Source organism: Phocoena sinus, chromosome 12 (assembly GCF_008692025.1).
Source record: "Phocoena sinus isolate mPhoSin1 chromosome 12, mPhoSin1.pri, whole genome shotgun sequence".
Classification (NCBI taxonomy): domain Eukaryota; kingdom Metazoa; phylum Chordata; class Mammalia; order Artiodactyla; family Phocoenidae; genus Phocoena; species Phocoena sinus.
The window spans coordinates 76,160,403-76,176,028 of record NC_045774.1 but is presented as its reverse complement, the minus strand read 5'-3'; the positions used below and the strand labels follow the sequence as shown (position 1 = coordinate 76,176,028).

At 36.2% G+C, this 15,626-nt stretch overlaps 1 protein-coding gene across 1 annotated transcript in view; it reads right to left on the bottom strand.

Moving 5' to 3' along the window:
• Positions 1-15,626, bottom strand: part of LCA5 (lebercilin LCA5) — a 75,003-nt gene that overhangs the window by 15,185 nt on the left and 44,192 nt on the right. The gene's annotated exons all lie outside the window — the stretch shown is intronic.

Here is a 15,626-nt window from a genome sequence, read left to right as displayed (position 1 = left end):
AATAGTACTAAAAAAATAATTCAACAGTAAAATACTGCACTTAGTGTCAAAATGACATTTTTAGTGGTACTAAACAAGACATACAAATCAGGTTGGCCTTAGTGTTCATAAACATACAATAAAACAGAATATAGATTTATCAACAATTTAGTAAGATACTTCGCCTATTATTCCTCTCTTTGTTTTCCACAATGATTTGTAGATAAATTCTTAAGCAGTTGCATCAAGAGCACATGGATAGTCATTTAAGTTGGGAGCAAGAGACAGCCAAAGGATGTGACGAGAAGCACTGGCTTTTGGGAATCATTGTTTGGGCAAACAGAACCTGAGGCAGCCGTGTAAAATTACACAGCACTATTCAAGGTGCAGCGACCATCATCCCAGTTTTTACTTATTTCAGCTCTAAAGACACACAGGATCAAAGTGAAAGGATGGAAGATGATATTTTAAGCAAACAGAAACCAGAAGAAGGTGGGCATAGTCATACTTAGATAAAATAGACTTCAAGGCAAAAAGGGTAACAAAAGAAAAAGAAGGTCATTATCTAATGATAAAGTGGTCAACACATAAAGAAGACAACAATCATAACACATACACTCCTGGGACTTCCCTGGTGGTCCAGTGGGTAAGACTCTGCGCTTCCAATGCAGGGGGCCCTGGTTTGATCCCCACATGCATGCCACAACTAAGAGTCTGCATGTCACAACTAAGAAGTCCACATGTCACAACCAAGAGTTTGCATGCCACAACTAAGAAGTCCTTATGCCACAAGTAAAAGACTGCACATGCTGCAACTAAGACCCAGCACAGCAAAAATAATAAATAAATATTTTTTAAAAAACACATACACTCCCAACACCCAAGCACTGAAACATATTAAGCAAATACTGATAGATTGTAAGAGAGAAATCGACAATAATACAATAATAGTAGGGAACTTCAATACCACACTATTAGCAATGGAAAGACTGTCCAGATAGAAAATCAGCAAGGAAATGTTGGAACCACACTTTAAAACAAATGGACTAACAGACCTATACAGAACACTACATCCAACAGCAGCAGAATACACATTCTTCGCAAGTGCACGTGGAACAGTCTCCAAGATTGATCATACTGACCACAAAACAAATCTTAGCAAATTTAAGAAGAATAAAATCATACCAACTATCTTTTCTGACCACAGTGGTACGAAAATAGAAATCAACAAGAAGAAGAAAGTGAAAAGATTTATAAATATGTGGAAATTAAACAACACACTTCTAAACAACCATTAGGTCAAAACAGAAATCAAAAGGGAAATTTAAAAATTATCTCAAAACAAATGAAAATGGAAATGCAACATACCAAATCTTGTGGGATGCAGTAAAAGCTGGAAGTTTAGAGCATTAATGCATATATTAAGAAATTAGAAAGATCTCAAATAAACAACCTAACTTTATACTTCAAGAACTCGAACAAGTTAAGCCCAAAGTTAGCAGAAGGAAGGAAATAATAAAGATCAGAGTGGAAATAAATGAAATAGAGACCAGGAAAGCAATAGAAAGGACCAACGAAACTAAGAGCTGGTTCTTTGAAAAGATAAAATTGACAAACCTTTACTTGGACTAAGGAAAAAAGAGAGAATTAGAAGTGGAAGAGGAGACATTACAGCTGAACTACAGAAATGCACTGGATCATAAGCAACTAGTATGAAAGATTATATGCCAAAAAGCTATGTAACCTAGAAGAAATGGATACATTTTTAGAAACACACAACCTACCAAGACTGAATCAGAAAGAAACAGAAAATCTGAACAGACTAATGAGTAATGAGATTGAATCAGTAATCAAAAAACTCCCAACACGGAAGAGAAAAGATCAAGATGGTGGAGGTAAAGGGACATGGTGCTCACCTCCCCCCATGAACACATCAAAAATACACCTACAGGTGGAACAATTCTCACTGAAAACTAACTGGAAACTAGAAAAAGGACTGAACAACCAAGGCTGTAAGGAAGAGGTAATCACACAGGAATGGAAGAAAAGCGATCAGGTAGGGACCTGTCCTCCTGGGAGGGAACTCAGAGGAAATAAGAAATTGCAAAGGTGGATACCCACCCTGGGTATCCAGGAGTGAGTGGGTCAAGCCACAGACTGGGTGTCCCGGTCCTGGAGTCCTATGTGGAGGAGACAAGCCTCCTGGACTGCTTGGACAGATAGAAAGGCTGGAGAAGCCTGGACTCTATTCATGAGGTGTGAGCACTGGCCTGCCTCTGAAGCAGGGTGAAGAGAGGTCTGCTCTAGCAGCTGCCAGATTTCCCACAACCGTGCCACTCTGGGCCCCACTGTACCACACCTCAACACCTCCCTACCCCATAAACGCAGAGAAACCATTCAGGCTCCCCTCCCCTGTAGAGCACAGTGGAGGCTGGGAACAGCAACCAGCTGTGAGGGGAAAAGGGGTCTTGCTTCTGAGGAGAGGTCTGCGTGGTTACTGGGTTTCCCACAGCCACCTCACCGTGCACCAGTGAATGCTTTGGCTCTACTCAGTCTGTGCCACAGTGCGGCACTGGATGTGGGACAGCCACGACCAGGAAAAAGACTCTACCGTGGGTTGCATCTGAAGGAGCCACAGATACCTACACAAGCAGTGCGTTGAACCTTTGTATGTGAAAGGCCCCACTTGCTTCAGCACTCCCTACTCTGGGGCAAAGGTCTTGGTGCTGGGAGAGAGAAAAACACACATGTAAAGGGAACAGAGGCAGCTTGAGCCTGACACAAAGGGCTTCTGCTTCAGCAACTTGGGATCAGACCCCGCCCCTGACAGAGAAGTGATAGCCACTGAACAGAGAGAAAGTCCCGTCTCACACCAGGAGCCAGCTCTAGCCCCTCCATCCCCAGTCACACCCCACTACCAAGGTAAGAGCTGCCAGCACAACATCAGGAAAGATGTGACTGGCATCCACATCAAATCCAGCCCTCCCACCAAAGGCACTGGGCATGTGCAGTCTGCATAGGGACACTCCCAAATAAGAACACCCCTTCAAGTCCACAGAAGGTCACTGCTTCACCTTAGTTCATAGAAGCAGAGAAAAGTAAAATTAGGGCTTCCCTGGTGGCGCAGTGGTTGAGAGTCCGCCTGCCGATGCAGGGGACATGGGTTTGTGCCCCAGTCCAGGAAGATCCCACATGCCGCGGAGCGGCTGGGTCCGTGAGCCATGGCCGCTGAGCCTGCATGTCTGGAGCCTGTGCTCCGCAACGGGAGAGGCCACAACAGTGAGAGGCCTGCATACCGCAAGAAAAAAAAAAAGAAAAGTAAAATTAAAAGGCAGAGGAACTATTCTCAATTCAAAGAGCAAGAAAAAAACCCTGAAAAAATAATGAAATGGAAATAAACAACAGATAAGTAATTCAAAACAATTGGTAATAAAAAGCTTAACTGAATTAGGTAAAACAATTGATCTAAACACTGAACATTTTAACAAGGAATCAGAAACATAAAAAAAAACCCACCAATCGGAAATGAAGAACTCAACAGCTGAAAAAAAACACACTGAAAGGAATGAATAGCAGGTTAAGTAATACGGATAATTGCATAATTGACCTGGAAGATATAATCATGGAAATCACCAAATCAGAACAGCAGAGAGAAAAACACATTTTATAAAGTGAAAGCAATCTAAGAGATCTCTCCAATAACATTAAGTGTTCCAACATTTGCATTATAGGGGTTCCAGAAGGAGAGAGAGAGAAGGGGATCAAAAATGGATTTGAAGAAATTATGGCTGAAAACTTCCCAAACCTGAAGGAGGAAACAGATATCCAGATACAGGAAGCAGAGAGGGTTCCAAACAAGATGAACCCAAACAGACCCACACCAAGACATACAATTAAAATGGCAAAAGTTAAAGAGAATCCTAAAGGCAGCAAGAGAAAAACAAAGTGTCATACATAAAGGAATCCCCATAAGGCTATCAGCTGATTTCTCTGCAGAAACTTTGCAGGCCAAAAGGGATAGGCATGATATATTCCAAATCCTGAAAGGGAGAAACCTGCAACCTATGATACTCTGCCCAGCAAGATTAGCATTTAGAATAGGAGAGATAAAGAACTTCTGAGACAAGCAAAAACTAAAAGAATTCAGCATACTAAACCTACCCTAAAAGAAATGTTGAAGGGTCTTCTCTAAATGGAAAAGAGGTAAGAATCTGTAGGAAAGGGAAAATCCCAGTAGGAAAGTCAAATACACAGTAAGGATTGAAGATCACTTAAATAAGCCAGTATGTAGATTAAGACAAAAAAACTATAAAAGCAACTATAACTAAAAATAAATAGTTAAGGGATAATCAAGAATATGATATCAAATACACAAAATGTGGGTTACGAAGGTAAAACATGTAGATCTTTTAGAATGTGTTTGAATTTAAATGATTACCAGTTTAAAACAAGTAGATATAATTATGAGTCAACATATATGAACCCCATGGTAACCACAACTGGAAAACAAGTAATAAAGTGGCAATAAGTATTACCCATTAATAATGACTTTAAATGTCAATGGACTAAATGCTCTGATCAAAAGACATAAGGTGGCTGACTGGATTTAAAAAGAAAACAACACAAGACTCTTGAATATGCTACCTACAAGAGACTCACTTCAGGGGTGAAGACACACAGAGTGTGAGAGGATGGAAAAAGATGTTTCATGCAAACAAAAATGACAAAGTGTGGGTAGCAATACTCATATCAGACAAAATCATATCAGACTTTAAAATAAAGACTACAATGACAGACAAAGAAGGCCTTATACAATGATAAAGGGATCAATACAAGAGGGTATTACACTTGTTAACATAAATACACCCAATACAAGAGCACCTAAACATATAATGCAAATACAGACATAAAGAGAGAAGTTGACAACAATACAACAATAGTATGAGATGTTAACACTCCACTGACATCAATGGACAGATCATCAAGACAGAAAATCAATAAGGCACAGAGGCCTTAAATGACACAACAGACCAGTTAGACTTAATTGATATCTACATGAGACTACATGCAAAAAAAAGAATGCACATTCATATCAAGCACACATGGAACGTTCTCCAGTACAGATCACATACAAAGTCACAAAACAAGCCTCAACAAATTTAAGAGGACAGAAATTATTTCAAGCATCTTTTTCAACCATAGCAATATAAAACTAGAAAATCAACTACAGAAAGAAAAGTGGATAAAGAACAAACGTGGAGATTAAACAACATATTACTAAAAAAACAATGGTCACTGACAAAATCAAAGAGGAAATAAGAAAATACCTCAAGACAAATGAAAATGAAAACACAACTTTCTAAAATCTATGAGATGCAGCAAAAGCAATTCTAAGATGGAAGTTCATAGCAATACAGGACCTTCCTCAAGAGCAAGAAAAATCTCAAACAACCTAACCTACCACCTTAAAGAATTAGAAAAAGAGCAAAGTCAGCAGGAGAAGGAAATAATAAAATCAGAGGAAATAAAGATTTAAAAAATGTAGAAAAAGATCAATGAAACCAGGAGCTGCTTTTTTATAAAGGTAAACAAAATTGATAAATGTTTAGCTAGGCTCACCAAGAAGAAAAGGGAGAGGACCCAAATGAACAGAAATGAAAGATGATAAATAACAACCAATACCACAGAGATACAAAAAATCCTAAGAGAACACTGAACAGTTATATGCAAACAAACTGGACAATCTAGAGGAAATGGACAAACTTCTAGAAACATAAAGCCTGCTAAGACTGAGTCAAGCAGTTTTTTTGTAATAAAAAAAAAAAACCAGCAAACAAAAGTCCAGGACCAGATGGCTTTACAGGGAAATTCTACCAAGCATTTAAAGAACTTATACCTATCCTTCTCAAACCATTCCAAAAAACTGAAGAGGAGATAACACTGCCATATTTATTCCACAAGGCCACCATTACCCTGATGCCAAAACCAAAAGAAGACACTACAATAAAAGAAAGTTACAGATCAATATCTTTGATGAATATAGATGCAAAAATCCTCAGGCAAAGTACTCGCAAACTGAATCCAGCAATATGTAAAAAGGACTACACAACATGATCAAGCTGGATTTATTCCAGGGTCACAAGGATGGTTCAATATTCGAAATCAATGTGAACATCACATTAACAAAAGGAAAGATAAAAATCATATAATCATCTCAAAAGACACACACGAAAAGCATTAGATAAAATTCAACATGCATTCATGATAAAAACTCTCAACATAATAATGGCCATTTATGACAAACCCAGAGCCAGCATACTCAATAGTGAAAAGCTGAAAGCCTTTCCACTAAATTTAGGAACAAGACAAGGATGCCCACTCATACCACTTCTATTTAACACAGTATTGGAAGTTCTAGCCACAGCAATCAGACAAGAAAAATAAATAAAAGGCATCCAGATTGGAAGAGAAGTAAAACTGCCACCATTTGCAGATGACATGATACATTACATAGAAAACCCTGAAGTCTCCACCCCAGAACTATTAGAATTAATGAATTCAGCAACGTTGTAGGATACAAGATACGTATACAAAAATACATTGCGTTTCTATACACTAACATTAAACTATCAAAAAGAGAAAGTAAAAAAAAATCCTGCTTAAAATTGCATCAAAAATAATAAAATACCTAGTAATGAACTTAACCAAAAAGGTGAAAGACCTACACTCTGAAAACTATAAAACACGAATTGAAGATAAAAAAAGAAATGGAAAGATATCCCATACTCTTGGACTGGAATAATTAATATTGTTAAATGACCATACTACCCAAAGCAATCTACAGATTTAATACAATCCATGACATTTTTCACAGAACTAGAACAAGTAATCCTAAAATTCATATGGAACCACAAAAGACCCCAAATTGCCAAAGTAATCTTGAGAAAAAAGAACAAAGCTGGAGGTATTACCTGATGAGATTTCAGATTATATTACAAAGCTACAGTAATCAAAACAGCATGGTACTGGCACAGAAACAGACACATAAATCAATGGAACAGAATAGAGAGCCCAGAACTAAACCCATGCACCTATGGTCAATTAATCTATGACAAAGGAGGCAAGAATATACAATGGAGAAAAGACGGTCTCTTCAATAAGCTGTGCTGGGAAAACTGGAAAGCTACATTTAAAATAATGAGATTAAAACATTTCCTTATAACATATACAAAAATAAACTCAAACAGATTAAAGATCTAAATGTAAGACCTGAAACCACAAAACTCCTAGAAGAGAACATAGGTGGAAGCCTCTTTGACATAAATCCTAGCAATATTTTTTTGGATCTGTCTCCTATGGTAAAAGAAATAAAAGCAAGAGTAAACAAATGAGATGTAATTAAACTTAAAAGTTTAAAACTTAGAACCCATTTCATAGGTTGTCTTTTCATTTCAACAGAAAGGAAACAACCAAAAGCAAACAAACAATCTGATCAAAAAATTGGCAGAATACCTGAACAGACATTTTCCTAAAGAAGACATACAGATGGCCAACAGGCACATAAAGAGATGCTCAACATCACTAATTACTGGAGAAATGCAAATCAAAACCAAAATAAGATATTGCCTCACACTTCTCAGAATAGCTATCATCAAAAAGAATACAAATAATAAATGTTGGCAAGGATGTGGAGAAAAGAGAACCCTTGGTGGGAATGTAACTTGGGGCAGCCACTATGGAAACCAGTATGGAGTTTCCTCAAAAAACTAAAAACAGAACTACCACATGATCCAGCAATTCCACTCCTGGGTATATGTCCATAAACAAAAACACTAATTTAAAAAGATACATGCACCCAATGTTCATAGCAACACTTTTTACAATAGTCAAGACATGGAAAGAACCCAAGTGCCCATCAACAGATGAATGGTTAAAGAAGAAGTGGTATGTATATATGTATGTATGTATGAATGTGTGTGTGTATACATGCACACACATAATGGAATATTACTGTCATAAAAAAGAATGAAATTCTTCCAATTGCAGCCATGTGAATGGACCTAGAGGATATTATGCTCAGTGAAAGAAGTCAGAGAGAGAAAGACAAATACTGTATGATACCACTTATATGTGGAATCTAAAAAACAATACAAATGAATGTATATGCAAAACAGAAACAAACTCACAGATCTAGAAAGCAAATTAGTGGGTACCAAAGGGGAAATGGAAGGGGAGGGGGCAAATTAGGGGTACAGGATTAAGAGATATAACCTACCATGGGTAAAATAGACAACCAACAAGGACATATTATATAGCACAGAGAATTATAGCCATTATCTTATAACAACTTTTAATGGAATGTAAACTGTAGAAATACTGAATTACTATGCTGTACACCTGAAACTAATATAATATTGTAAATCAACCATACTTTAGTTTTAATTAAAACAAACCAGGGCTTCCCTGGTGGCGCAGTGGTTGAGAGTCCGCCTGCCGATGCAGGGGACACGGGTTCGTGCCCCAGTCCGGGAGGATCGCACATGCTGTGGAGCGGCTGGGCCCATGGGCCATGGCCACTGGGCCTGCGCATCCGGAGCCTGTGCTCTGCAGCAGGGGAGGCCACGGCAGTGAGAGGTCCACGTACCGCAAAAAACAAAAAACAAAAAAACCCAAAAACCTCCCAACACGGAAAACTCCATGACCACATGATTTCACTGGAGAATTCTACCAAACATTTAAAGAATTAACACCAATCCTCCTCAAACTGTTCCAAAATATCAAGGAGAACGGAACACTTCTGAACTCGGAAATTCTAAGCAGCCAGAAATACCTTGATACCAAAATTAGATAAGGATACCATATAAAAAAAGAGAAAACTATAGACCAATATCCCTCATGAATATAGATGCAAAAATTCTCAATGAAATATTAGCAAACTGAATTCAAGAACACATTAAAAGGATTATACACCATGGCTTAGTGAGATTTATCCCTGGGATGCAAAGATGCAAATACATCACATCAATAAAATGAAAACTAAAATTCATGTGATCATCTCAAAAGATGCAGATGAAGTATTTGACTACAATATCCTTTTATGATTAAAACCCTTAACAGATTGGGCATAGAGAGAATGAATGCATCTCAACATAATAAAGGACATATACAACAAACCCACAGCTAACAATATACTCAGTGGAGAAAAACTGAAAGCATTTCCTTTAAATCAGGATCAAGAGACAAGGATGTACACTCTCACCCCTACTATTCAATATACTACCGGAAGTCCTAGCTAGAGCAATTAGGCAAGACAAAGAAATAAAAGGCTTCCAAATCAAAAAAGAAGAAATAAAACTGTCACTATCTCTTGATAATATAATCATTTAGATAGAAGACCCCAAAGAGTCAATCAAAAAACTGCTGGATCTAATTAATGATTTCAGTAAAATGGTAGGATATAAAATCAATATACAGAAGTCAATTGTGTTCCTTTACACTTAAAATGAAGCAACTGAAAAAGAAATAAAACTATTCCATTCATAACAGCATCAAAAACAATAAAATACTTAGGAAAAAATTTAACAAAGGATGTGAAAGATCTGTACAATGAAAACTACAAGATTTTGCTGAAAGAAACCAAAGAACACACAAACAAATGCAAAGACATAACATATTCATAGATTAGAAGAATATTATTAAAATGGCTATACTACCCAAAGCCATCTAAAAATTCAATGCAATCCCCATCAAAACACCAAAGACATTCTTCACAGAAGCAGAAGAAACAATCCTAAAATTTATGTACAACCACAAAAGAATCCAAAAAGGCAAAGCAATGCTGAGAAAAAAGGACAAAGCCAGAGATATCACACTTCCTGATTTCAAACTATACTACAAAGCCAAAGTAATAAGAACGGTATGGTACTGGCACAAAAACAGATGCCAAGATCAATGGAACGGAATAGAGAGCCCAGAATTAAGTCCCAGCACATACGGTCAACTAATATTTGACAAGACAGCCAAGAACACACAATGGGGAAAGGATACTGTTTTGAACAAATGGTACTGGGAAAACTGGAAAAAAGACATGCAGAACAATGAAGCTGGACCTTTATCTTACACTGCTCACAAAAATTAAACTGAAACGGACTAAAGACTTAAATATAAGACCTGATACCATAAAACTCCTAGAAGAAAATGCAGAGAAGCTCATTGTTATTAATCTTGGCAGTGATTTTTTGCAAATGACCTCAAAAGCGCAAACAACAAAAGCAAGAAATCAACAAATGGAACTACATTAAATTCAAAAGCTTCTGAAGAGCAAAAGGAACAATTTACAAATTGAATAGACAACATACAGGATGAGAGAAAATTCTGGCAAACCATATATAGGATAAGAGGTCAATGTCCAAAATATATAAAAAACTCAGTCAACTCACTAACAAAAATACAAACAATCCAATTTTTAAAATGGGCAGAAGAACTAAATAGACATTTTTCTAAAGAAGGCATCAAAATGGCCAACAGGCACATGGAAAGATGATCAATAAGGGAAATACAAATCAAAACCACAGTGAGATATCACCTCACACCTGTTAGCATGGCTCTCAAGAAGGCAAGAGACAACAGGTGCTGGCAAGGATGTGATGAAAAGAGAACCCTTATACACTGTGGGTGGGAATGTAAACTGGTCCAACCACTATGGAAAATGATAGGGAGGATCCTCAAGAATTTAAAAATAGACCTACCATACAACCCAGCAATTCCACTTCTGGGTATATACCCAAAGGAAATAAAAACAGGATTTTCATGAAATACATGCACTCCAATGTTTATCACTGCATTATTCACAATAACCAAGATGTGGAAACAACCCAAATGTCCATCAGTCGATGAATGGATAAAAAGATGTGAACATATATACACATAACCAAATTTTTTTAGCCATGAAAAAGGAGGATATCCTGCCATTTGTGACAACATGGATGGACCTTGAACACAATATAGTAAGCAAGATAACTGAGACAGAGAAAGGCAAGTACTGCACAATATCACTTATGTGTGGAATCTAAAACAGTCAAACCTGTAAAAACAGAGTGTAAAATGGTGGTTACCGGGGATGAGGGCTGGGGGGATAACTGATGGTGTTTAAGGGTACAAACTCGTAATGAGGAGTAAATAAGCCATAGAGATCTAATACATCATATAATGAATGTAGACAATAAGACTGCACTATAATTATGTAACACTGATAAACATCACTACAGTGAGTCATATTACAGTATTTAAGTGTATCAAAGTAACACACTATACACCTTAAATTTATTTAAATTTATTATACAATGTTACATGTCAAATTTATTCAATTAAAAAATTTTCTTTTAAATAACTTAAGTTGTCAAGATACCATTTCTAACATCTGGATGAAAAAATGCCTTTTATTGATATAACTATAAAATTTTACTACAAATGTAATAAGTGTTTACTTTAAAATATTAAAAAATCACAAAGAATAGAAAATTTTAAAAAGTGACAGTCTATCACTCTGTGATAATCACTGCCACCACTTTGGTGTGTATAATTTGAGACTTTTATACATTTTTCTCAGTAAATAATATCATAAATGCCTTTCTATGTCAATAAAAACACTAATATCACAAAACTTTTTAAGGAGATAGCATTCTATATTATAGATTATCAAAATTTAATCATATTCTGCTCAACATTTGAGTACTTCCAGTTTTTCCTATGGTGAACATCCTATTACACATAAATTTAAGCTTATTTTTTATTATTTCCTCAGGGTAAATGCTAAGAAATTAAGTTTCTGGGTTGATAGACATTTATACGATTTTAACGCTTTTCAAAAGCACTACCAAAATGACTGCTGGAGAGATTGCAACAATTTACATTCTCTTCAAAAGTCTACTAGCCTTTATTTTACTATATTCTTGAAATAACTGGATATTGAAATTTTTAAATCTATAGGACTAGCAAAAAAGGATATTAATATTTTAATTTGTATTTCTTGGATTAATACTTAAGTTAATTTTTATGTTTATTGGCCATCCATATTCTTTATAAACTTTTTATATAGTGTAATAGGAATTTAAAAGATAATGACACAATAGGGGAAAAAACAATATTGAAAAACAAAACAAAAAGACTAAGAATTTTCCAGAAAGAAAAATATAAAAAGAAGATATAAAAAGAGAGATAGAGCTGGAAAAACCATTACAATTAAGACTGGATCAGGAAAGAATCATCAATGGATGTTAAACTTTGATGGGAAATAAGATATATAAATTCCAAGTGGCTCACCACAGACTGCTTACTGGTTTCACTGAAGGGGAAAAATAGTAATTGTATATATGGTGTACAAATCAAGAAACATCGGTAAAGTTATCAAAATTAACATCAACAATAAAGGATAGGTGAAGATCATGTACCTCCAGCTGTGATATCTTAAGAAGGAAATTACATCACCTATTCAGTATTCTAGCCAAGAATATAAAAACCTCAGTCTAATAACAATAAAACATCAGAGGGCTTCCCTGGTGGCGCAGTGGTTGAGAGTCCGCCTGCCGGTGCAGGAGACACGGGTTCGTGCCCCGGTCCGGGAAGATCCCACAGGCCACGGAGCGGCTGGGTCCATGAGCCATGGCCGCTGAGCCTGCGTGTCCAGAGCCTGTGCTCCGCAACGGGAGAGGACACAACAGTGAGAGGCCCGCATACCGCAAAAAAAAAAAAAAAAAAAAGATGAAAGTAAAAGAAAAAATATATTAGGCAAAAAAAAAAAAAGTAGTGTAGATTCAATAGGCTTTAAGACAAAAAGCATTATTAGGGAGAGAGAGGAATTTTTATTCAACATTGAAAAAAAAAATCACCAGAAAGGCAAAACAACCCTGAATATGTTTTAGTTTCAATTCTGAACCTATAAATAACACAGCTTCCAAACATGCTACGTTTTTTGGCAAGCTTTATCAAGAAAAAGAAGAGGTACATATTAACTACATTAGGAATAAGAGTGGGGTATGTAACTATAGAAGTGACAGAAATTTAAACATCATAAATGCTATGAAAAACCTAATGCCAACAAATACAAAATCTGAGATAAAATGAATAATTTCCCAGAAAAATATAAATTATTAAAACTAAAAATATAAGATCTGAGTCAATCTACAAATGAAGTGAATAAGTAGAAAAATTTAAAAAAAACAAAAACAAACTAGATCCAGGTTTCAGAAGTGATAATCTACAAATTTTAGGACAGAGATATTTCCTATCTTTTATAATCTGTGAAAGAGAACAGAAAGAAGAAAAAGCTCTCCAAGTCATTCCCTGTGAGAACTTATATAACCTTGATGCCAAAACTGGATCAGGACAGCTTGAAAAAAAATACATCATAGACCATTCTTACATATGCATATTGCTGCAAAAATCCCAAATATTATTAGCAAAAGGAATTCAGCAATGTACAAAAATTACATCACAAGAAGCACTTCTCCCATAAAAGCAAAGCGTAAGAGTAATGTAACAGTAAAAATATATAAATGTAATTTTCCATGTTAATTAAATGAGAAAAAAATACTTGATCACTTTAATAGACGCAGAAAAAGGCATTTGAACATTTGACAAAATTCTCCACTATCTGTGATTTAAAACAAAAATCTTAGGAAGCTAGTAATAGAAAAGCTAGTAATTCTTCATCTATAATACATATTATACACATACACAGAAAAGATCAAGAAGGATATACGGGCTTCCCTCGTGGCACAGTGGTTAAGAATCCACCTGCCAATGCAGGAGACACGAGTTTGAGCCCTGGTCCAGGAAGATCCCACATGCCGCGGAGCAACTAAGCCCGTGCGCCACAACTACTAAGCCTGTGCTCTAGATCCCACGAGCCACAATTACTGAGCCCGTGTGCCACAACTACTGAAGCCCGCGCGCCTAGAGCCCGTGCTCCGCAACAAGAGAAGCCACCGCAGTGAGAAGCCCATGCACCACAACGAAGAGTAGCCTCCGCTCACCGCAACTAGAGAAAGCCCACACGCAGCAACGAAGACCCAATGCAGCCAAAAATAAATTAAAAAAAAAAAAAGGATATACACTAAAATGCTAAAACTGATGATATCTGGGTGTAAGAATGTTTTTATTTTTCTCAAGTTTTAAAAAATGTGTATGTGCTACTTATATAAAATAAAAGGACAATTTCTAAAAATACATTTAACTGTAAAAAGTCAAATAGGAAGAAGATATATCAACTTCAGAATAGTTACTTCTGAGGAAGGAGAGTAGAAGAGAGATGTTTTGGAGAAAGTGTACAGGGGAACTTTAACATCTTATTTTTTAAAATATGACCTAAAGCAAAATTAACAAAATATCAAGTAGGTAGATGAATGTTTTAAATATTATTCTCTTTTTTATACATTCAAAATATTTCATAAGAAAAAAATTAAAAGTGCTTTAAGAAATTAAAGATATGGAATAGAAAAAGAAGAAAAATTTTTGGCTGGAAGGACTATGGGTGTTTTTCCCCTACTTCACTGTAAGTCTAAAAATGTCTTTAACAAACATTTTTATAATACAAAAAAAAACTTAAATAACTTATTTTTTTCCAAAAGGAAAGAGCACAGAATTCTAACTGTTTAAAAGAGAGAAATAAAGGTTTACATAATTTAATTTTTGCAAGCAAACCCAAAGGATAACTGAACTTACCTTCACTTATTTTTTATTAATTAATAGAGCAATATATACTTAAATAACAACACTCCATTTGTTAAAACAGGTCTATAAATGTCAGTTGTTTTATTCATTGCTCAGTGTTACCGTAACTCAATTCTGAAGGCTTAGACCCTTGTATAAGCAAGGAACCTATAGCTGTGGTCCCCAACCTTTTTGGTACCAGGGACCGGTTTCGTGGAAGACAATTTTTCCACGTACTGGATAGGGATGATTCACGCAGTAATGTGAGCTTCACTCACTCGCCTGCCATTCACCTCCTGCTGTGCAGCCCAGTTTCTAAGGGGGTGGGGAACCCCTGCCCTATAGGAACAGTTTATACATTCCTAGTAGGTGGTCATGCAGCCTCTGTACAAATACCTGTGGTGGCAGAAAAGCTCAATAATATAAAGGGTACTGATTTCATTATCATTGGACAATTACAACTATTAGGAAGCTCTTGTTTATAAATGAGTGGAAATCTGCTTCCCAGAAATATCCATTAGGTTCATGTTGCCTTCAGGAACATCCAAAAGCATATCTGTTTCTCCTCTTTCACACAACAGCTCTTTAAATACTGAAGTTACATTTTCCCTTAATTTGAATCTTATCCATAATTTCATGCTTCTTCCACTGTTCCTTATATGCCAGTTCTTTGACCCCCCCCCCCTTGGTTCTTCTGCTTACTCTCTACAGGTCAGTTTGTTACCTAAAATTGGGTACCTGTTATCAGATGTGATCTGGCCAGTAAAATAAGTTATTATTACCTTGAGAGCCTGGGCACCACCATACTCAATTAACTTTTTTCTTTCAGTTATCTTTTTAAACAGTTATATGATTATAGGTTCCTCAACTGAAACCTTAGACTTTTAAAAAAACTGAATAACTTTCAAGCCAGGTCTCCCCATATGGTACCAATAAAA